Raw genomic sequence first — 22,902 nt, forward strand, 5'->3', positions numbered from 1 at the left:
GTTCACTTTTGCCACAAGGCCCTGGGAATTGAACTCTGGACCTCCGAAATGGTAGCCCAATCGCGGAGCCACATCCGCTTCCCTCAATCTTTATTAAACAACAGAAGCGCAACACCAGTTTGCTGGACCATAATGTTGTCCAGCAACTCACTAACTTCCAGCAACAAATCAGCAAATTATGTACTGTGCCTGTGTTAAGTGATCTGCTTTCCACCTAATGGCTTCCCTAACAAATAGCTAGCTTCTTCACTAAGTGCTGTTAGCAGAGGAAATCTGTTTGGTAAAGAGGAAAACTGTAAAGAGTATGGTCATACATGAAATACTTAATGATAGTAACAGACTTCCTCCTAATCTTGATTATGTTCTCTTCAGTATCATTAATTTTCCATCTTTAATTTTAAGAAAAAAATAAAGTCAGGGAAGAAGGATGAAAGGAGACAGAGGAGAAAGATCTACAAAGATTTCTACTAATGAAGCAATCGGAAGTTGTGCCGTTATTTATCATTCCGCCCTCACTTCAAAATACTGAGCATTGGTCAGTCAGTTGCTAGAGCTTAGTCTTAATGCACAGTATATCCAGCACTACATAGACAAAAGGCTACAGCACAAGGTGGCAGAGGCAGGACACAAGAAATGTCTCAAACCCCTCCCAATCCCTTATTGCCTGTCTTCTATAACAATCACCAACAATTTAGTAATTTCAATAAATGCTATTATGTCAAATTTGTAAAAATTCATACATTCTTGACATACTGAATTTTAGTAAGGAATTTCCATAAAAAATATGTTAAAGAATTCCCACCCACATAGCAACGATAACCACTAGGAAGTGATTTAATAAACATTATATTCATGAATAATTCTATTTTAAAATACATATACAAGGAAGCGGACTTGGCCCAGTAGTTAGGGCGTCCACCTACAACATGGGAGGTTCACGGTTCAAACCCCGGACCCGTGTGGAGCTGGCCCATGCGCAGTGCTGATGTGTGCAAGGAGTGTCCTGCCACACAGGATGCCCCACGCACAAGAAGTGTGTCCCGTAAGGAGAGCCGCCCAGCACGAAAGAAAGTGCAGCCTGCCCAAGAATGGCGCCGCACACACGGAGAGCTGACACAAGATGACGCAACAAAAAGAGACACAGATTCCCATGCCACTGATAAGGATAGAAGCGGTCGCCGAAGAACACATAGTGACTGGACACAGAGAGCAGACAACTGGGGGGGGGGGGGAGGAAGGGGAGAGAAATAAATAAAAAATAAATCTAAAAATAAAAATAAAATATATATACAAGCACTTTCGAAATGTATTTTTAATATTTTTGTGTTCCACGTAACTATATTTTCCAGTTGGTTCTGACTCCAGAGCTGGCCTAGAAATGGCTCAACTAAAGATACACCTTCCTCAAAGATATGCAATTCAATTTTTAAAATTAACATCTTGACAATAACAGAAAGCTTTTCTATTATTAAGCACATTAACAAAAGAAATAGAAATTTTTAAGATAAATTAATATTAAAGCTTCTTACAAATGCTACTGTAACACCAAAGGCAAGGGAAGTCTTTTCATGTTTGAATCATGAGCTGATTTTATAAGCAGGAATATATACTAAAAAACACAATCCTCATTTAGATGGGTACTTCAATGGGCAAAGATCAGCCAGCAACAACAGTAACTTAGAAAACTCACTTGCACTCTCCAAGTTAAGGCTTGGAAGATTGAGGATCACATTTCACATGGACAGACTAAATGAATACAAATACCACACACTATGTCTTCATCTATGGCAAGTATTCAATTCCCGACAGCTGTGCATGCTGATCTCCACATGTGCACAGGTGAAAGAGTTCCCTGACAGATCTGCTCCCTCCCTGCAACAACTGGACAGACAGAGGAATTCCACAAATAGCAGAGCAGAAATCAGATGACTGACTATATTAACAGCCTTCTTTGGAAACTACAATATCTCAACACCAAGTCAACCATGCTATATGGATTGCAAAAAATCTACATTCATTACACAATCTCTACCTAACATTTAAAGATAACTAGATTGAAACATATTTCAAGGGCATACTAAGCCAAAAAAATATCTGTATCAGTGTTTCATCCTTTCTAAACCTATATCCCCTATAGTGCCTTATTGATCTATTTTCTACCTATTCCCCACTATCAAATTTTCTTGAGCTTTATTTTCTGCACTTTTTATTTTGAGAAAAATAGGCAACCTGAATGTGCTTTTTCAAAATACACTCCTACTCCTTTCTTTTTTTCTTTTCCCAGCAGAGAATTACTGATATATATTATCTCAAAAAAAAAACAGTAGATAAGACACAGTTACACTATGCTGAGAGGGAGTAAAATCTAACAGGCAACACAAACTGGGTTCTGAGGGCAATGTTTGCCTGCTCATATTCCTCTTCAGTATTCAGGCTGTGTGACCTTGGGCAAGTTATTTGACAACTCTGTGTCTCCATTTCCTGAGTTGTAAAAGAAGGATGACAGTAAGAGCACCTACCTCATAGCATTGGAGAAACGTATTATCCAAGTAAGGGACCTTAACCCTGCACCAGGTTCTTAGTAAGCGCTCAACAAATATTAACTATTTTCCTTCACCCATTTTATAGTTCCTGTTTTTTAAAGAGTAAAAGGCAAGAAATAATTTCATAATTTTAAGAATTGTTAAAAATTGAACTCTTTATAGTTCTTAAAATAAATAACATCTGCCCAGAATAGGTGTGCCTTGAGGCAAGAGTTTGGGAGATACCCACTGACATAATTTGTAAGACTAACTATTCACCCATTTTATGGACTATTCAACTAGACTGAGAGCCTAATAAAGGCCACAAACATTTGCTTTATCAGATCCCTAACAGGAGGACATTTGCATTGACTAGTCCCTTCTGGCGTTTATGATGTTTCTCTCACTCACTGGTAAAGGTTAAATTTTCCATCCAAGTTTTGCTCATAGGCACAATGACCTAATTCTTCTTAAGCTTCACTTCCTTGTCAAAAATGGGAGTAACCTCTATTTTATAAAGTTGTTGCAATGAAAGAATGTAGCACACATTCAAAGGCCTACATCATGTTGTTGGCATCAATGAGAGCTGCTATTATGATTTATGTAGTTATTGCTGACAAAAACCACATAATCAAGAGTAATAATGAGTTACATCTAGAAAATTAAATATAAATAAGCATTCAACTAACAACTACAGAATTCTTGTACAAGTCTACGCACAGGAGCAGTTTTCCATCATGTAGAAATCTAGGGTGGTAAGGCCCAGAATATACAATCCTAAAGCAATAACAAAATACACAGAAATGGGATGTCTCAACATGTTGCTTTGTCACCTTCAAAACCACAAACGACACAGGACCTATGAAAGGAGGGGGCACAAAAGCATTTCACAAGAAATAAAACAATTAATTATAAATATAAGTATTTTTAATCTACTTAACTATAAGGTAATCAGTCAGAGATATTTAAACAAACTTTTTTAATTCTAAAATTATAATCCTTTTATTCAGGAAAAAGACATAGCCCAAATCCAAATCAAAGCAGAATTCCTGACATTATATAATTAAAACCACAAAAGTAGAGTTTTAGTATTAAAACAAATTAAAACTTAAGGCAAATATGCCCTTTTATACCTCTTCCCCCACTAAAAAAAAAAGGCATAACCCACTCTATTTTGTTCGCCCCTAGAATTTTTAATGGGTGGTTTCTAATATCAAAGTAAACTGCCAACGACAGGTATGGGGTAGACACTCAAACACTCATCAAATGAACAGGTGAACAAATGAATGAAACAACGGACAAGTGAGGCAAGAATGCAAAGACAAGATCTACAAAAAAGCACAAATGAGACTTAAGTTGAACATGAGCAACTCAGTTCTTAACTGCTGCCCGTAAGGCATAAATTCTGCCAGATTTAAAAGAACTTCCTCCATTTTCCATGTACTTGTCAACTGATGCCTAGTCAAGGTAAAAGGTTTTTTTTTTCTTTCAGAACTTCTAACTAGTTGCTAATAACTTCCACCTATTAGCAACTCCCTTCTTTCTTACTTAAAATTAAGATTCTTCATCTAAATGCCTCAAAAGAAGCTAAGTAAACATTACCACAGGTTCCTTTTTCTTTTAATTCTTCTCTCTAGAACTTTCCAACAAGGGAACCTGGGAAAATTGTCCTAGAATCAATGTTACCACAATTGCATTATATCACTGCAGCCATGGGAAGCTAGAAATATGACCTATCAACATTTCAGAGTAAATAGATAAAACCTTTGCCCTAAAATCTAAATGTAATATGATCTACATGTAGACCATCCAGTCTTTTAATTTCAGTTACCTTCACAGCAGAAGGTTACCTTTAAGATTTCCACTCCTTTTCATAATCAGTTTTGCCTCGGTTTCACAAAAGCTAACAAAACTATACCAGGTCCTAAAATATCCACAAAACTCACATTCTCACCTCTACCTAGAAATTAGCATCTAGAATCCATAAAGTATGTGTTTTCTTTATGTTGTCTGAATTAAGGATGTGTGGCACCAAAATTATATTTTATAGCTTTTCCAGAAATTACTTTTAATCAACTTTATATAGTAACATATTTTTTCTACAAAGGGAAACCTTTCCGTAAAGAGAAAAGGGAAATAAACACACAAAACCTAAGAACATCCTTTTGTTTAGAAAAGTAAAGCACTGAGGTAAAATGAGCTTGAGATATGAAAGCATACAAAAAACTGAAGGTTTTGTTCTGTTTTCCCTTAAATGGCTCGCATTATTGGTATGTAAATACAGTCATCATTATTTCACTCTGGAAAAAGACTGATTTACTACTGATTTTGTTTATAATTTACTGGAATAAAAGACTAAAGCTATGTCTTATTTTCTCCCTATTCTCTTAATTTAAATTGATAAAGCATGTAATAACAGGCACTGCCTAACTAAAGTGCAGTTTAGTTTAGTTTCACAGAAATGAAAAGGCAGTCATTTCTTAACTAGCAGTTTTGTTAAAATCTTAACTAAGCATTAATTATTCTTTTAAATTGAATTTAAATCATGACACAGTAAGGATCAAAATATCAAATAAGGACAGGTTATGCATTTCAGAAAACTTAATCCTCTAGAAAAACTGTTTAAAGGAAACTTTTTTTTTTCTTTTGCTACCCAACATCCTGAGAGGGAGTGCTTAAAAGAAATGCTTTTAAACCAACACACTATAAACAATTTTTTCTAAGAAATCCAAGCTGTCAACTTATGGGTCATATTTCAACCTGATGTTATCTGAAACAGCTAAGGTAGTGAATCCTTAAAATATAGCATAATGGAAGCAGTGCTCACAGATCTTTAATTCTACAGTGGCTTGGAAAGCTTTAATAAGATATAACTACAGATAAAGCCGACCAATGAAAGCCAACCAGTGACCACCTCCCCCCCCCCCCCATTCACTCTCATACCACAACCCAACGTCCCATCTGGCCCTTAAATTTCCAGTAAAATGCTCCTGTGAAAACTGGGCAAAAGTCACACAAATTATACTTATCCAATGAAGGGTTAAAATCAGAGAAAATCAATCCAAAAAATATTAAATTCATAAAATTCGTAAGCTATTTTCTACCCTTTACTTCAGTATCTGGACACCTAAAAGTCAAAGAACTCCTCTGTAAGGCTGAAATTCCCAGGAGAAAGAAAGCTCACACCAGTCTGAGAGCACACAATGGAATCACAGCTGACGATGTACATCTTTTTCTACTTGTCTCCATATGCTTGAGAGGTTTCTCCCTCCTAGCCAGACATTAGGGAGCTTGCCACTATATGCCACCAAGAATGTGAGGACATTTTTAAGAACTGTTGTAAAGAATGAAGTAAAATAATGTTATTCTTGAATATACAAAAGAGAGAAGGGCATGTATCAGAAATGTCCATCAATAACTAAATTAACTTGTGATGGGGTGGGTAGTTTGAATGTTGTCAAATTTTTAATGTTATTTTAATTTATATCACTCCCTACTTCTACCAGTCTAAATAAAACATTTTTACTATTATATCACCTAAATAATGCCTCATGGGCTACAGCAAACTGCAATTAATTTATGCCCTCATGAACACTCAAAATTATACTGCGTTAAGAACTCACATTATGCATATGGAAATGGTATATTACAACAGAATACACTTATAAATACTGCTCCCTAAAACTAACTATATGTTCCCTCATTTCTTTTTTAATAGCCCAACATTAATTTAAAAAGCTTGAGAAATCAGTGTAACTAAGATAAATAACACATAAAATTTCTCCAAAAAAAAACTTCCAAAATTCATGAAAATCATGTGCGACTTATCATAAAATGAATGGACTCATTCTCAATCTAATACTATTCATTCTTTTAACTTCCAAAGAGTCTACAAAATCCAGTAGGGGAAAGGAGCCTTGCTGCTGTCAGTTGTGCACTAACCTCTCCAACAAAGAACAACAGCGCACACAAAAAAGCATTGTAGCAGCTGCTCTTTTTTAAAAGACTGCTATTCCTGCGAAGCAACCTGTACTCTTTGCGGAGAACCAAAGACCTACCCTACCCGCCCCAAAAAGTCAAGAGTTGAGAAAGTCACTTGACTGAACACAACCAACAGCTGAAAACCACCAAAGATGTCTCCTAACCTTGTTTAAACCAGAAAAGCACCCAGAGGCTGCACAATTCAGCAGTGTTTAAGAAGAAAACCAAAATAATTTTTTAAGAATCTCTTCTGTGGGAATAATCTGCAACATTTACTCGGACTTTGTTTCTATAGATAAATATCCTTTGACTAGCTTTGCTCCTTAAATACCAACACTTTGTTTCAAACAGAGATGCTTTCGTTCCTTACGTCATTTTGTTTACCCAAGAAAGAGCTTTAAAAAAAAAAATACCATAAACCACAACTTGCCTTTTTTTTTTTTTTTTTTTTTTTTTGATGTCATCCCCAAATGCCGAACTTTCAAGTGCACTTTGGGGATCTGCTAATTAAACAGGGACCCAGGGAGGCCATTACGGAACAACGCTGCTTCACAATCCAAATTATTAGTTGACTGAAAGCTACCCCGACGCCTTCACTCGGGGTACCCTTTCAAATTTCATTGTCCCCGCGCTGGTGCAGTTAGAGAAACTGAGATACAGTTAGATAACTTCTATGATCCTTAGCTCGTAAGCCGGAGGCTGAGGTCCAAAACACAATCACTATAATATATGCCATTTTATAAACGGGCCTTGGGGAATTACTGCCACATCGTGATTTTTAGACTTCATCGTGTGAGACAACGTCTCTTTAGGTACAAGAGAAACACAGTATCTCGTGTCCCTCTACATCTCTCTGAGCCAGAGCCCCCAGAAGTGACACTACCCCTCAGACGTGCGAGCGGGCGACTAGGGATGGAAAAGAGTGGCTAGACCTTGTTGGCGTCTCCATGACTCCCCCGCCCCGCGTGCAACTCCGCTCTAACTGGTCGAGGAGAAACCCCGCCCCCTTCCTTCCTCCGGGTCTCACTATTGGCTTAACGACACCCGGCAGGTCAGGTCCCCGCCTCCGATTGGCTTACTGCCCCATCAGTCAGACGCAGTGAGATTCGGGTCGGTGGGAGGGGAAGGCGTTAAAAGGAGGTGGAGTGGGAGCGGGATTAGAGGACGAGGGGGCGGAGGGGGGTTGTTCTGGCTCCATCTCGCATTTGGGAAAGTTTCCCCTACCAGTGACTGGCCCCCGAAGGTGTTTGGACCAGTCTAGCTTCGGGCGGATGGAAGAGCGCTCCGGTCCCCGATTCCAGCCCCTCGGTCCCGCACGCCCCGGAAACCACTAGGGGGAGGGGGAAGAGGGACGGACCATCTAACCAGGGACCGACCCACCCCCGATCTCGGAAGAGGCGCCTCCGGGACTCCCCGGAGGGGTGGGGGGCGGGGAGCTCCAGCCCCCAGCGACGGCCCAGCCTCCTCCCCCCAGCAGCCACCAGGGCCCCGACGAAAAAGTGTCCCCCAGCCTGGGGCGTGTCCGTTGGGAGGCAGCCGGGAGGGCCCCTGCCGCCTCCCGCCTCCGGCTCGGAGGGCCCGTCCCTTGAGGGGGTGGAGAGTGGGGGAGAGAAAAGGGGGCGCTGGCGAGTCAACCCGGAACCTCCCGGACCGCCTCCCGCCCCCAGCCCCGGCCCCAGCGCGCCTCCGGCACACAAGCCCGCACCCAGAAAGTTAAGTCAGGGGCGAGCCCAGCTCGGCGCCGCCGCGGCCCGGCCCCCAGCTCCCCGCCCCCAACGCGGCCCAGCCTGCACGGCCCGAGCGCGCCGCCCGCCCCGCCGGCCGCCTCTTCCCGTCCGCCCGCGACGCTCGGCGCCCCTCGCCTCCAGCCCCCCGCGCTGACACTGGCCGAGCCCGCCCGCCCGACCGCGGCGCCCCTTCCTCCCCGCTCTACTCCGCGCCGGCAGCCCGACACCCCGCTTCACCTTCACACACCCCCAAGCACTTCCCGAGTCCTGCGTCCCCTCGCCCGGCTCCCACCCTCAGCCGCAGTTTCTCCGCGCTTCCATTAAAGAATGCACCTTCTCGGGATTAACCTTCCCGGCTCAGTCTCGCTTCCCCCGAAGGGGCTGGAGCTTGCTTTCGGGTCGACCCGGCTCCGGGCGGGGCGGGGGGCGCCTCGCCCCTCGGGGAGGGGGCCGCACCCGCACCCCCGGCCTCCCCGCCGAGCCTCGGCGCTCACCTCGCCTCCGCCGCGGGCTGCAGCCTCCGCCCGCCTCGCGCCCCGGGACTCGGCTCCGCGCTGGAGCGCCTCCTTTCTCTCCCAGGGACTCCTCGTCTCCCCGCCGCTTCCCGCCCTCCCCACCCCCCAGACTCAACTCCCCAGTTCGCTGCGCCGCCGGGATGCAACTCGCGTTCTCCGCGCACTCCCGCAGCGAGCCCCACACACAAAAACAGCCCTCTCGGAGGCGCTCGGCGCAGGAAGGGCAGTCGCGGCCGGGGGTGGGGATGTGGCGCCCCCCGCCCGCCACCGGCCCGCCCTCGCGGCCCGGGGGAAAGGCGCGGTTACCGGCTCGGGTTGGTCACGCCGTCAGGTGCCGGCTGCCGTCGGCGCTGACCTTCGCCGCCGAAGCTGTGGCTGAGGCTGCGGCCGCCATGTTCCCGTGTTAATAACTGCTGCCTGGTTGTTTATTTCAATGGAGATCCTCCCCCAACTCCCTCCTCCTCCTCCCCCTCCTCCTCCTGCGTGTCTCCGCACCAGCGGAGAGACAGACCGCGCGAGCTCGCGAGCAGGGGAGGGGGCTCGAGAGCCAGGCTGTCGCTCCCTCCGCCTCCCGGGCCGTGGCCGCCGAGACCTGTCACTGGGGAAAAGACGGGGCGGAAACTTGCCTTCCGCGCCCCCTGGGAGGCGGCAGAGGTGGACCGAGGGTTGTCCCGGGCGGAGACCCTGCCCGCGGGGTCCGCAGCATCTCCGTCGGCGGAGTCCTCGGAGAAGGCGAGCCGGGGAGAGGTGAAGAGTGAGGGGAGAAGGGAGACGGCACAAAATGGGTGGCTGGGGTACGGGCAGGGTGACCTATTGGTGACTGGAAGTGAAGGGAGAGTAAACAGATGACTCCATGGGAGGGCAAAGGGCAGTGCCAAAAAAGAAAGCGAGAGGGTGGGACAGGCCAGGCCGCAGAGCGGCGGCAGCAGGGGCCTTGGGGGCTGCACGCGGCGGGGAAGGTGGTCCAGGGCGAAGATCCGGGAGTGCCAAGGGCCAGGTTCGCTCGGGCCGGGCCCCTCGGCCAGCACCCTGCACCCCTCGGGAGCGCCTCGCACGCGCCGGACCTGCTGCTGCTCCCGAGAGGCGCCCCTCGTCCGTCGGGTCCCCCAGTCCTCCGAGCCTGGGCGTCTGTGACAGCTGCATCTCAGGAGGGATGGAGGGGCGCGACAGAGGGAGGCGAGCTTAAAGGGGTGCCACCCAGCATTTAATCGCATGGTAAAGGAAAAGCTGCACACCGTGTGTGAAAACTGACTGAACATTCTCGGCATGACAAGAATCACGAAAGTTATGTGTGTGTTTTACTGGAAAGTCCACTTCCCAGGCTTAGCTGAGGAGAGCTGCACCAAAAATGCGAGGAGAACCCTCATTTAAAGGTTCCTCACATCTGTTTAATGCTTTGGAAAAGCAAATTTTTCTTCTAGCTTACATGTAAGTAGTAAATACATATATATATATATAGCAACATCTGTTTAACGACATAAAAATATGAGACCAACAAATGCCCTTGTTTTTAAACATAATGAAAAAGTCACTTGTCATAGACAAGAGTATTTATTAAACACTTACTTTGCTGGCACTGTCCTAAATGGTTAAGACGTTATAGATTTTAATGCCCAAACTATATGAAGTAATTACCACTGTTATCCTTACCTCACACAAAAAATGACACTTTATTAAAGAAGTAAAGTAACGAGTAGAGTCACACAGTCAGGAAGTTGGGGGTCACACAGCCAGGAAGTTGGAAAGGATTTGAGCCCAGTTCTGGTGAGCTCAAAAGCCCATCCTTTTCACTATGTATTCAACTTCAAATTTGTGGGAATACCAAAATTTTATTTGGAAGAAGAAAATATATGTTAAAAAAAAAATACTTGAAATAACAGAATTATGTTTCCTGAAAAAAAGCATTCTGAAAACCTGAAGAAGAAAACAAGAGTTAGTAGTCACCTGAAGTCCGTCACATTACTGAACTCTTGATTTTCTTTCCTGTCTTTACCTCCAACTATGAGTTTCAGGATTTGGGATAAAAGAAGAGTCTCGTTGCTTTCTATCACTCCGCTTCTCTGGCAGAAGTCCAGAGTCCATCAGTCCTCTGTAACAACAGATTTCACACTTTCAAAAGCTACTCATCATGTGAATGTAATTAAAGCTCTGAATTGAAAGTGGTCAAAATGGAAAATTGTATATTGTATATCTATGTTACCACAATAATTTTTTTAAAAACTACTCATAACTGCAAATAAATTACTCCCTATTGAATTTCCATATTACTCAATAAAACTTCTTACTACATCCTCAACATACATAACTGAGTCTGTAAAAATAAAACAACAAATCTGACAGTGAAGTGTAAGTTCCATGTCTAACTGCTCTGCTACTCAGTTGCCTCAAACCTTGAGGAATCATGTAACTTCCACTCTTTCAGTACATCTCTAGACTCCCTCAGCACTCAAACAGTAACAAGAATATTCTTCTTTGTTCAGGAGTTATTTATATATTTGTCTTTCACTTTCACTAGGTTGTAAGCGACTCAAGACCCAGGATTATGTCGTCTTCTTGTTTGCACTTACTATAACACCAAACAAGATATACTGTATGCTACTTAACTGATTCTGTAAAATATAAACAATATTATCTGACACAATCCCCATGCCCCCTTCCCTACCTCACCCTCCAATATTTTGCTCATAAAGCATATTTATAAAAAATGGTTTCAGTGTTTCCAAAGACTTAGATTCTGAGAGACCCCAGAAAATTGTTCAAAACAATTAGCCACAACTATTAGTGAATTATCAGTGTGATAATGTAAAATGGAAAGCAAGAAGCAGTAAATAAGTTGGCTTAATGACACCATCAATGAAAAAAGAAACAAAAAAATAGGAACTAGGTATATTACCAAGAGAAGACAAGTCAATAAGGAAAAAAATAGGGTTGCAAATCATAAAAGGGAAGGAAATTATTGAAATTTAGTAGAAGCAGAAACTTGACAGACCAAGGATGGATGAGGCAAGGAGACAAACTAAAAAGGAAGATGTCAGCAGACTCAGAAATGCAAAGGGTAGTGAAGAAAAATGATAATGTATATATTTAACAGTGTTCGAGGAAAAATCAGAACAAAATGAGTACAATAGGGCAAGAAATTCTATTTTTGTCCATTTTATTTTCCCCATCCAGTTTTTAAGCTACTCACACTTTCTTCTCCATATGTAAACTACATAAAACTGGAAGATTCAATACTATTTTTGTCTTACTAATACTGCAAGCATACATCATGATATAATGAGAGGAAACACAGTATGGTAATAAAAAGTTATGGAAGGGGAAGCAGACTTGGCCCAATGTATAGGGCGTCCGCCTACCACATGGGAGGTCCGCGGTTCAAACCCCGGGCCTCCTTGACCCGTGTGGAGCTGGCCCATGAGCAGTGCTGATGCGTGCAAGGAGTGCCCTGCCTTGCAGGGGTGTCCCCTGCGTAGGGGTGTCCCCTGCATAGGGGAGCCCCACATGCAAGGAGTACGTCCAATAAGGAGAGCCACCCAGCGCGAAAGAAAGTGCAGCCTGTCCAGGAATGGTGCTGCACACACGGAGAGCTGACACAACAAGGTGACTCAACAAAAAGAAACACTGATTCCCGGTGCTGCTGATAAGGATGGAAGCAGTCACAGAAGAACACACAGCAAATGGACACAGAGAGCAGACAACTGGGGGAGGGGTGGAGAAGGGGAGATAAATATTTTTTTAAAAAGTTATGGAAGGTAAGCAAATATGAACTGGGCTCTGCTACTTAACTGTGAGACCTAGGACAAGGCACTAAAAACTCAGTTTCCTCATCTATGTAATTGTTGCAATGTTTAAATAAAAGGATGTTAAATGTACTTTAACTGTAAGTTCTTTATACAAATGTAAAGGAATATTATATTGCCTAGACCTGTGTAGCATAGTTATCTCTGTTTTGGTGAGCTCTCCTTTCAAACTGCAAAATAAAAACCTATAGGAAAGTGGATGTGGCTCAAGCAATTGAGATCCCGCCTACCATATGGGAGGTAGAGGTTCCTAAAGAATATGAGCAAAACAGCAAGCTGACATGACAGGCTGGCACTGCAAGCTGATGCTGCAAGAGACACAAGGAGGAAAACATAATGACAGACAATAAAACAGGGAGCAGAGGCGGCTCAAGTGATTAGGCTCCTCCCTCCCACATGGGAGGTCCTGATGTGGGTTCCCAGTGCCTCCTAAAAGGAAGATTAGCACACAACAAAACAGACACAGCAAGCACAAAGAATGGGGGGAGGGAGAATAAGTAAAATAAATCTTTAAAAAAAAACAACCTACAGCCCATTTATTTAAAAAAGTAATCATGGTGGGGGAAGATCATTTAAGCCCTTAGTTTGGCAATATAATTATTGAACAAAAGAACTCTTTGAAAACAAAGAACTAGAACTAAAAATAAACTGTTTGATCATATGTTTCATTATTATTGTTTGTTCTCTTCAAATTCCTTAAATATTATAGCCACCATGACCCTAATATGGGTCAAACATATTACCTATAGTTGTTTCTGATTCAAAGTAGGCATGTATATTATTATTCCCAGTTTACATATAAAGAAACTGATTTATATTTATATTTATGAAAGATCATAGCTGCCTTTGCAGCATGACTGACAGATTTTGTTGAGATTCTGTTCTCCAAGACAAGGATGCCCCCTGTCACCAATGTTACTCAACATTATACTAAAAGTTCTATTAATAGCTATAGCAATTAGACAAGAAAAAAAATTAAAAAGTTATCCAAAGAGAAAAAGATGAAGTAAAACTCTCACTATTTGCAGATGACATGATCCTATATTTAGAAAATTCTGAAATATCTACAACAAAGCTATCTGAGCTAATAAAGGAGTTCAGCAAAGTGCAGGATACAAGATCAATAACTAAAAATCAGTAATGCTCTTGTACACTGGTATTGAACAATACAAGGAGGAAATCAGGAAAATAATTCTATTTACAATAACAACGAAAAGACTCAAATACCTAGGAATCAGTTTAACCAAATAAGTACAGGACTTATATGCAGCAAACTACAAAACAATGCTAAACAAATCAATGAAGACCTAAACAAGTGGAAAGATATTCCGTGTTCATGGATTGGAAGACTAAATGTCATGAAGATGTCAGTCCTAACCTAACTGATTTATAGATTCAATACCAATCAAAATTCCAACAGCCTACTTTATAGAAATAGAAAAGGCAATTACAAAATTCATTTGGAAGGGAAAGTGCACCCCAACAGCTAAAGCATTCTAAAAAAGAAGAGCAACATGGAAGGAATTTCACTGGCTGACCTTGAAACATATTACAAAGCTACAGTGGGCAAACAGCATGGTACTGGTATAAACAGAGGCACATTGATCAGTGGAATAGAACTGAGAGTCCAGAAATAAACCCTCACCTCTATGGCCAACTGGTTTTTGACAAGCCTACCAAGTCCATTTTAGCAGGACAAAACACTCTCTTCAACAAATGGTGCTGGGAGAACAGCATGTCTGTAACCAAAAGAATGAAAGAGGACCCCTATCTCACTTCCTATACAAGAATCAGCTCAAAGGATCAAAGACCTAAATATAAAAGCCAGGACCATAAAACTACTAGAAGAAATTGTAAGGAAACATTTTAAAGACCTTGTGGCAGGTGGTGGTTTCTTGGACCTTACACTTACAGCATATGAAACAACAAAAAAGATAGACAAATGGGACCACCTTAAAATTAAACACTTTTGCACCTCACAGGACTTTGTCAAAATGGTGAAAAGGCAGCCAACTCAGTGGGAGAACATATTTGGAAATCACAGGTCAGATAAGAGTTTAATATCCATGATATATAAAGAGATGTTACAACTCAACAAAAAAAAGAAAGTCAACTTAATTTTAAAATGGGCAAAATACTTGAACAGACATTTGTCTAAGAAGAAATACAAATGGCAAAAAACACATGAAAAAATGTTCAAGATTGCTTGCAATTAGGGAAATGCCAGTTAAAACTACAATGAGATATCATTTCACACCTATCAGAATGGCCGCTATTAAAAAGACAGAGAACCACAAGTGTTGGAAAGGATGTGGAGACATAGGAACACTTATTCAGTATTGGTGGGAATGCAGAATGGTACAGCCACTGTGGAGGACAGTTTGGCTGTTCCTAAAGAAGTTGAATATAGAGTTGCCACGTGACCCTGCAATACCACTACTGTCCCAGAAGGACTGAGAGCGGTGATGTTCATAGTGGTGTTATTCACGATTGCCAAAAGCTGTAAACAACCCAGGTGTCCATCAACTGATGAACAGAAAAACAAACTGTTGTGTAGTCACACAATGGAATATTAAGCAGTGGTAAGAAGAAATTAAGTTGTAAAGCATATGACAACATGACAACATGAATGAACCTGGAGGACATCATGTTGAGTGAAGCAAGCCAGACACAAAGGACAAATACTGTATGATTGTGCTACTATGAACTAAATATATTGTGTAACATATTATATGTTTCATTTATATAAAATGTAAATATAAATCAAAACTTGTAAAGAAGAAATCAGGTTAGTGGTTATGTGGGGCTGGGGAAGGCATGCTAAGGGGTGTGGAGTTTTTCTTTTTGGAGTAATGAAATGGTTCTAATTTTTTTTGCGGCGATGAATGCACAACATTTGGAATATACTGAAAGCCACTGAGGGAAGTAGATGTGGCTTAAACAGTTGGGTATCCACCTACCGCATGGGAGGTCCCAGTTTTGTTTTCTGGTGCCTCAAAAAAATTAAACAAAAAAAAGAGATGAACAGACAGTGAGCACAAACAATGATGGGGTAGGGGGAGGGGGTAGAAATAAATAAATAAATATTTTTCTAAAAGTCATTAATTATACATTTTGGATAGATCATATGGTATATGAATATATCTCAATAAAACTGCTTAATAAATAAATAAATAAATATACAAGAATAGCCAGAAGTAGCAGCATGAGAAACATAGAGAGATTGAGAGGTGAAGAATTTTCTTATTTATTTGTCTGGTTTTTGTTTATTATTACTTTATTGACATAATGAAAATGCTCTAATATGCTACCCTATGCAGGAGACACACCCGTGAGTGGCACGGGCACTCCCTGCGCGCATCAGCACTGCGCATGGGCCAGCTCCACATGGGTCAAGGAGGCCCAGGGTTTGAAACTCGGACCTCCCATGTGGTAGGTAAATGCCCTATACATTGGGCCAAGTCTGCTTCCCATTGAATTTTATATTATACAGTCACATCCTCTATGAATAAAGACAGTTTAACTTCCTTTCTTTTCATTATCTTGCCTTACTGCACTCAACAGGTTTTGTAGTATAATGTTGAATAGAAGTGGTGAGATAGGAAATCCTCTTTCCACTGTTCCCAACTTTCAGGACAATCATGGAATATTTCTTCAAGTATACAATTTTTGGGTTTTTCAGAGTTACTCTATATTCCTTACTTGCTAAAATTTTTTAAAAATGTGAATGGGTTTTGAATACTACTCAGTGCTTTTCTGAAAAAAAAAAAAAGATTTTCTTGGGAAGTGGATTTGGCTCAATGGATAGAGCATCCGCCTACCACATGGGAGGTCCAGGATTCAAACCCAAGGCTTCCTGACCCATGTGATGAGCTGACCCACACGCAGTGCTGATGCACACAAGGAGTGCTGTGCCACGCAGGGGTGTCCCCTGCGTAGGGGAGCCCCATGCACAAGGAACGTTCCCCGTGGGGAGAATCACCCAGTGCAAAAGAAAGTGCAGCCTGCTCGAGAATGGCGCTGCACACACAGAGAGCTGATGCAGCAAGATGATGCAACAAAAAGAAACACAGATTCCTGGTGCCGCTGATAAGAATAGAAGTGGTCACAGAAGAACACACAGCGAATGGACACAGAGAGTAGACAACTGGGGGGGGGCGGGGATGGGGAGAGAAAGAAATGAAAAAAAAATCTTCAAAAAAAATTAAAAAGAGGGAAACAAGTGTAGCTCAGTGGTTGAGGGCCTGCTTTGCATGTTCAAAGTTCTGGGTTTATTTCCCAGTATCTCCTTAAAAATTTTTTTTTCAAAAGAATCTACAAACTGCTTAAACAAATGAATGCAGAAACATCAAAAGATACAATGACAATACACAGAAATCTATTTTGTTTCTGCATACCAGCAAGAAACAATTGGAAAATGAAATTTTAAAAATACCACTTATATAAAAACATTAACATCATCAAGTATTTATTTAACAAAAGATATAAAAGATCTCACATTGAAAACTAAAGAATATTACTGGTTGAGATTCACAAAGGCCTAACTAAACAGAGCACTGGGGCAAGATGGGGAAGACTCTTTCCAAATTGACCTACAGATTCAATATGATTCCAATAAAAATCTCAGCTAGATTTTTAATGGGAATTGACATGTTAATTCTAAAATTTATATGGAAATGGATATTACCTAGAACAGCTAGGACAAACTTGAAGAACAAGAAGATTGGCTTACACTACTGATTTTGATACTTACTCTAAAGCTACAGCAATTAAAGTGGTGTGTTATTCACATAAGAATCGACAAATAGATCAGTGGAATAGAATACAGAGTCCAGAAATAACCCCTGAAATATACAGTCAATTGATTTTTTACAAAGTCATCAAGGCAATTCGATGGAAATAGGAAAGTCTTGTCAATAAATAGTGCTGAAACAACTAGTTATCAATGTGGAAAAACATGAATATTGACTCTACCTCACACCATATACAAGAATTACTTTGAGATGGATCATGGCTTTAAATGTTAAAGCTAAAATGTAAAGCTTCTAGGAGACTATTTTTACAGTTTTGGGGGTAGGCAAAGTTTTTTTTTAAGAAAACACAAAATACACAAACCATAAATGGAAAATAAATTATAAATTAGACTTTACTAAAATTTTAAACCTATCAAAAAATGCCATTAAGGAAGTGAAAAGGCAAAACACAAATTGGGAGAACATATTTGTAATATACATAGCAGGAGGAGTACCTGTATCAGGAATAAATAAAGAACATCTCCAAATTAATGAAAACAAAACAACCCACTAACAAAATGCACAACAGACTTGTAAAGGTACTTTTGAAAGTATATGAAAGACTGATATATATGAAAAGATGCTCAAAGTCATTATTCATCAGGGAAATAATACAAATTAAAACCACCAGAGATACTACTTACACAGTCACTAGAACAGCTAAAACAAGAGTAAACACTGATAAGAAGGAGGGAGCAATTTAACTCTCATCGATTGTTGGCAGGTATATACAACTATTTTGAAAAACAAGATAACACATCCTTATATACTTAAGCATATGCTTACTTCCTCTATGACTGAACGAATTCTACTCCTAGGTATTTACCTAAGAGTATGAAAAGTAGTCCTCAGAATGTTAATGGGAGCTTTATCCATAATAGTGATAAACTGCAAACTAATTGCCATAAACAGGATATATGGAGGAACAAACTGTTTATGAAATAGTACTCAGCAATAAAAAGGGAAATGCAAATCAAAACCATGTAGATTCCACTTCACACCCACTAGAATGGCTATTGTTTTAAAAGTGGAAAATAGGGAAACCGACTTTGGCCCAGTGGTTAGGGCGTCCGTCTACCACATGGGAGGTCCGCGGTTCAAACCCCGGGCCTCCATGACCCGTGTGGAGCTGGCCCATGCGCAGCGCTGATGCACGCAAGGAGTGCGCCCATAACGAGAGCCGCCCAGCACCGCCCAGCACCGCCCAGCACCGCCCAGCACCGCCCAGCACCGCCCAGCACCGCCCAGCACCGCCCAGCACCGCCCAGCATGAAACAAAGTGCAGCCTGCCCAGGAATGGCGCCGCCCACACTTCCCCTGCCGCTGATGACAACAGAGGCGGACAAAGAAACAAGACGCAGCAAATAGACACAGAGAACAGACAACCGGGGGAGGGGAGGGGAATTAAATAAATAAATAAATCTTTTTTTAAAAAATGTGGAAAATAAGTATTGGAGAGGATGTGAAAAAACTTAAACCCTCATGCATTGTTGGAAAACAGTGCAAAATGGAGCACTGTGGAAAGCAGTATGGTGGTTCCACAAAAAGTTTAATATAGAATTACCATATGGCCAGGCAATTCCACTCCTAGGCATATGTTTGCACAGATACTAATACACCAATGTTCATAGCAACATTACTCACAGTCACCAAAAGGTGCAAGCAACCTAATGTTCATCAGCAGATGAATGGATAAACAAAATGTGATCGCATATACATAATGGAATATTTAGCCATAAGAAGGGATGAAGCTCTGACACATGCTACAACATGGCTGAATCTTGAAAATCTTATGTTAAGTGAAGTAAGCCAGATGCCATAGGATGAATATTGTGTGATTCTGCTTAAAGAGTTGTTGCTTGGTGAATATAGAGTGTTTGTAAATTTTGGAAATTTTAAAATAAATTTTTTAATTGAAAAAGGAACAAACTACTGATATGAGCAACTATGTAGGTAAATCTTAAAAGCACTTTGCTGAGCACAAGTAGTTGTACACAAAGAGAACGTTATGATTCCATCCACTAGAAGAACAGGCAAAATGATGATAGATAGAAACTGGAATAGTGGTTGTGACTGGGAAGGGAGCAGAAAGAATTTTCTGCCATGAAGGAATAGTCTTATGTTGATCTGGGTGATGGTTACATTGTGACAATGGTTTGTCAAAAGTTACAGAACTGTATTCTTAGGATCTATTTTACTTTATGTCTATTATACCTCAAAGTACTGTTGGCGTTTTAAAATATGGGATAGGAGGGAAATTCCCCAATATGATGAGGTCTGTTTACAAAAAACTTATAACAGATATCACAGTGGTGAAATACTTAGAGTTTCCCCCTGAGATTAGAAAAAGAATTGGAAATTGTATGCCCACTATTACTATTGGTATCCAACAATGCACAAAAGATTCTTGCCAGTTTGGTAAGGAGGGAAAAAGTATATGGATTGCTAAGGAAGAAATGAACTGTCATTATTTACAAATGGTATATTAGTCAGCCAAAGGGGTGCTGATGCAAAATATCAGAAATTGGTTGGTTTTTATAAAGGGTATTTATTTGGGGAAGGAACTAACAGATACCAGGTCATAAGGCATAAGTTACTTCCCTCACCAAAGTCTATTTTCACATGTTGGAACAAGATGGCTGCTGATGTCTGTGAGGGTTTAGGCTTCCTGGGTTCCTCCCATCAGGGTCTTGCTTCTCTCTGAGTTCCAGGTTCCTTTCTTCCCAGGGCTTGCTTCTTCCTTGGGCTCAGGGTTCCTCTCCTCCTGGGGCTGGCTTCTCTTTCCTCTGTGAGCTTACTTCCCAGGGCTCCAGCTTAAGGCTTCAGCATCAAACTCCAACATCAAAAACCCTCAACTCGGTCCTTTGCCATGCCTTTTATCTGTAAGTCCTCACCCACCAAGGGGTGGGGACTCAATCCCCTGATGACATGGCCCAATCAAAGTCCTAATCATAACTTAATCATGCCCAGGTACAGACCAGATTACAAACATAATCTAATATCTATTTTTGGAATTCATAACTATATCAAACTACTACAGATGGCATTTTTTATTATGTAGAAAGTAAATAATAATCTACAAACTATTAGAATTTAACAAGATTTCTGGAATGAAAAACCAATATACAAAATTTTATTGAATTTCTATAATAGAAACAATTAGAAAATGAAATTTTGAAGTGTAAATTGGAAAGCTATTTGGCAGTATCTACTAAAACTGAGTATCTGTTTTATGATCCAGTAGTTCCTCTCCTAAGTACACATCCAATAGAGTTCCTTGAAAGTAGGATGAATAAATTAAAGTTTATTTGCTCAATGGAATGCTGTACTAGAATGAAAATGAGCAAACTATAGCTTCTTCCAATAATGTGGATAAATTATAGAAGGTCTAGTAAAAGGAGCCAGATAGAAAAGAATACTACTATATGATACTGTTTACATAAAGTTCAAAGACAAGCAAAACTAATCTATGGTGATAGATCTCAGGATAGTTGTTACCTGTGTGGGAGGTGGGTGGTACCTAGGAGGAAAAGCAAGGGGTTTAGGGGATGCTGAGAATATTCTATTTCTAATCTAGGTAGTAGAAGTTACACATCATATTCATTTTATGAAACATTTTGCATACAGTTCATTCAAGGTATATACACTTGTGATTTGTGCTCCTTTCCATATATAGATTATACATTTGTTTTTAAGAGTTCAATTAAGAATCATCTTTTCCTGTGTAAATGTTCAAAAAAGAAAAGACGGCTGAGGCAGTTCCAGGTTCTCTGCAAAACGTACTATTTCCAAAGCCACATGCAGTTTCCATGTGTTTCAAGATCTTCCAGCGATAGTGAGATTGGCCAATGAAGAACACTTCTAAATAGCTACCTTTGTTTTTCCTTTACAATTTACTAAAATTAAGTGTCTGTTAGGTTTGGATTTAAGAACGTAACATGATTCTGTATCAAAGTAGACAAATAAGATTATCTACTGCAAAAGGATGCTTAAAATCTAAAAATAAAGTTTTAAAACTTTTAAAACATTAAAAAAAATTTATTGTTCTATGAATTTACTGATGTCTCCCTAACTAGACTGCAAGCTACTTGAAGACAAGGATTGTATTTTAGATTTCTTAGTATCCTTCACAGATTCTAGCAAGGAAATTTCATAAAATATTGCTTTACATAGAATAAATAGATACAGGTGCCAATAAATGTTTGTTTATTTAATTTTAGTATAAGGACAAACAAAAGTAAAACAGCATGCATACATATATGTAATCAATTTAACAAGTGTTGGCAGTTTTTCCTATAACTCTCCTTTCCCTTACATTTTTCATGATTAACACAAAAATAAAGATGTCTTTTAAAAATAGAATCTAATAACAATTAAGTACAGTGAGAATCACATATCCCTGGAGTACTCTGGTAAGTATGATTTGGTATGTGGATAGGCGTAACACCAGGTGTTGGCCTCATCTCATAAATGCTCATGGCAAGTAGGTTGTTTGGGAGTCCTAGACTAGAGACTTGCCAGAATCTGAAATCATAATGCGTGTGACATTGGCATGTTATTAAGTGCATCTAGGACTGAGTTTCTTGCCTGAGTCCTAGATTTTTAAGATCCCATGAACTTGAAAATACTGTATTAGGGAACAACCTCATGCTCAGATTAAACGGAGACTCCTTTGGTTAGAATGCAAGCATTTTATAAAATCCTAGGTCCACCGTACTGCATTAGTGTTCACCTGAACTGGGTAGAAAAATGTCTTCACCAAACGAATGGAGCGCATCTGAATAAAGACTCATTTTCCTTAAAAGAGGAATCATTTTCAGAATGATTGGAACATCATTCCAACAGCCTTTGCTTCTTTTACAATAGGCCTTTGTAAATATGGACCACTTGACAATTAATCCTACTTAGCATGAAGCACTCATTCTAGCAGTATTTCTTGTGCTTTAAAGTGTACAATTCTGAAATTCTGTTTTTATTCAAGACATTTACAGGGCCAGTCAACATCACACTTTATTATTTCAAAATGTCAGTTTTAACATCCCTGATTAAATGCCTAGAGTTTGGACTTTAGATGGTTTATTTGTTTGTTTTAGCTTTTTCCTAAAATGATTATGAAGTTCCAGTGAGAGATTGCAGTTATTTCTTGCTCCACCCCAAGCCTTTTTAAGTTATGAATGCCTAAATTTTTAAAAAAGATTTATTTACTTATTTATTTATTTATTTATTTATTTATTTATTTATCCCCCTTCCCCCATTGTCTGCTTTCTGTTTCCTTTTGCTGTGTATTCTTCTATGTCTGCTTGTATCCTCATTAGGCGGCTCCAGGAACCAATCCTGGGACCTTCTGGAGCGGGAGAGAGGTGATCATTCTTTTGCGCCACCTCAACTCCCTGGTCTGCTGTGTCTCTTATTGTCTCTCCTCTGTGTCTCTTTTTGTTGCATCATCTTGCTGCACCAGCACTCTACGCTGGCCAGCTCACCACACAGACCAGGAGGCCCTGGGATCGAACCCTGGACCTCCTATATGGTAGACAGAAGCCCAATTGCTTGAGCCACATCCACTT

General features: G+C 40.7%; 1 protein-coding gene across 5 annotated transcripts in view; it reads right to left on the reverse strand.

Moving 5' to 3' along the window:
* Nucleotides 1-9,175, reverse strand: part of NCOA2 (nuclear receptor coactivator 2) — a 314,552-nt gene extending 305,377 nt beyond the window's left edge. For 4 of the 5 annotated variants that reach the window (XM_058275637.2, XM_058275633.2, XM_071207850.1 and 1 more), the window contains exon 1: nucleotides 9,052-9,175. The gene's annotated coding sequence lies outside the window, so the exon portion shown is untranslated. Of the gene's footprint in view, nucleotides 1-8,724; nucleotides 8,742-9,051 lie in introns of those variants that run through there. The other variant, XM_071207848.1, reaches the window with a different exon arrangement.
* Between the last annotated feature and the right edge of the window lie 13,727 nt (nucleotides 9,176-22,902).

This window comes from Dasypus novemcinctus, chromosome 14, assembly GCF_030445035.2.
Source record: "Dasypus novemcinctus isolate mDasNov1 chromosome 14, mDasNov1.1.hap2, whole genome shotgun sequence".
Taxonomy (NCBI): Eukaryota; Metazoa; Chordata; class Mammalia; order Cingulata; family Dasypodidae; genus Dasypus; species Dasypus novemcinctus.